The following is a 1961-nucleotide window of genomic DNA, read 5'->3' as shown; positions in this document are numbered from 1 at the left end:
AGAGGTACAAAGATTAAAGTCCAGATATGTGAGTGGATAGGGCCTATTTGCAGCTTGATATGTGGGCTCTTATGAGTCCAGAGAACCCCTATGTTGATTTGTGTCAGCAGTTACCCTGGCAAAGGGAGTAGGAATGATGCCAGTCAAGAAAACACAGTCTTTGACAAGTTTCTATAGATGAAACTTTATGTATGTGTGATACTGGGGATTGAACCCCAGGGTGCTTTACCACCAGGCTACTTCCAATGCTTTTTTTATTATTAGTTATTATGTTTTATTTTGCTACTGATGATCAAACTAAGGGGTGCTCTAACAATGAGCTATACCAGCTCTTCTTATTTTATTTTTGAGACAGAGTGTTGCTAAGTTGCTGAGGTTAGTCTCAGACTTGGAATTCTCCTGCCTCCCAAGTCACTGGGATTATAGACCTCTAGCACCATACCTGGCCAGAACTGAAATTTCATAGGGGGAACAAGTTGGGAGAGTCAAAAGACCAAACAGGAAAAAGTGAGGGCACCCAGAGGTTAGCAATAGTAGAAACCTGCCTACTACCCCAAGGGCTGTGAGAAGACACGGAGGAGGTAATGTTATTTTAGTTCAGGTGCCAATTTCATCATAGAGGCTGCCAGGTAGAGGGCATACATTGGAGGGAGGGCTTGTTGGCAGAAACTAGACCTTACTTAGGAGGGTGTCCAATTAGAGATGCCACTTGAATTAAAGGGCACTGCTAGATATCTTTTGTAGTTGTTCAGCCAGCATCCATTCCTACTTCTTTTTATTCCTACACCATGATTTTCCTTTCTAGGGATCTGCCCCTTTCCCATTTGGTTCAATTTTGGTGGTACTGCCAATCAAGATGCTTTAGCCAATTCTAACCAGGTCATGGGTGGGCAGGTAATACTAAGTATGCCAACCACATCCTCTCTCAGGATTTCAATCTGGAGCACAAAGACAGAAAATAGTCGAAAAGTTTCAGCCATATTGTGGTACCTTGAAAAGAGCATGCACTCCATCCCTATATACCTAGACTCTCAGAAATACTCCAGTTCATATTTAATTCTTCCCCAAGGCCTCTTTAATACTTCCATTAAATTCCTTCATTCATCCAAGTTTACTTAAGTCTGACAATTTTTAATGACAATCCCTACCATCCCCCCATACACCAAGTCTTTGTTTCCAACCCTCAGAACATCCACCTTCCATGCCTCCTTGGTGTTAAGAATGTGTACTCATCCTTCAATACCAAATCCAAGTGTTAAGTCTTCTGTGAAACTGTTCCCAATCCCCTTCCTCGCCAAGAAAATACAGTTGCTTATCTCCTCTGGCTTCCCATAATACTACATAATATCTCTCTTTCAGTACTTATCATAATATCTGATTATCCATTACTTGTCTGTCTTCCTTCTAGAACGTGAGGTCCTTGAGGGTAGAGACATGTCTTATTTTGTCTCTGGATTTTCAGTACCTAGCGTCTTGGCCCATAATGAATGCTTGATTAAAAAAGCATTTATATGAGCCATGTGCAGCGGTGCACACCTGTAATCCCAGAAGCTCGGGAGGCTGAGGCAGGAGGATCACAAATTCAAATTCAGCATCAGCAAAAGTGAGACACTAAGCAACTCAGTGAGACCCTGTCTCTGAACAAAATACAAAAAGGGCTGGGGATATGACTCAGTGGTTCAGTGCCCCCAAGTTTAATCCCCAGTGCCAAAAAAATACATTTACATGAATGTATGAATTTATAACGCTGTCAGCATATTTTCACTTGAAAATGCATTCTTTTCAAAGTTCTTTCCTTCCCGGCACTTAAAAGGTTTCAGAGCTCATAGTCATACAAGCTTAAAGGGTAGAAATAAATCCAACATATGCCCTCAATAAGAAGGACTATAAAAAGATACTTTTATAAAGACAGAAAGTATGAAAGGGAGGAGACAGAATGTAAAGAGGTCAGGAGGAGTAAC

Source organism: Marmota flaviventris, chromosome X, assembly GCF_047511675.1.
Source record: "Marmota flaviventris isolate mMarFla1 chromosome X, mMarFla1.hap1, whole genome shotgun sequence".
Lineage (NCBI taxonomy): Eukaryota > Metazoa > Chordata > Mammalia > Rodentia > Sciuridae > Marmota > Marmota flaviventris.
The sequence above is the reverse complement of the archived record's forward strand: the minus strand, read 5'-3'. Positions refer to the sequence as shown.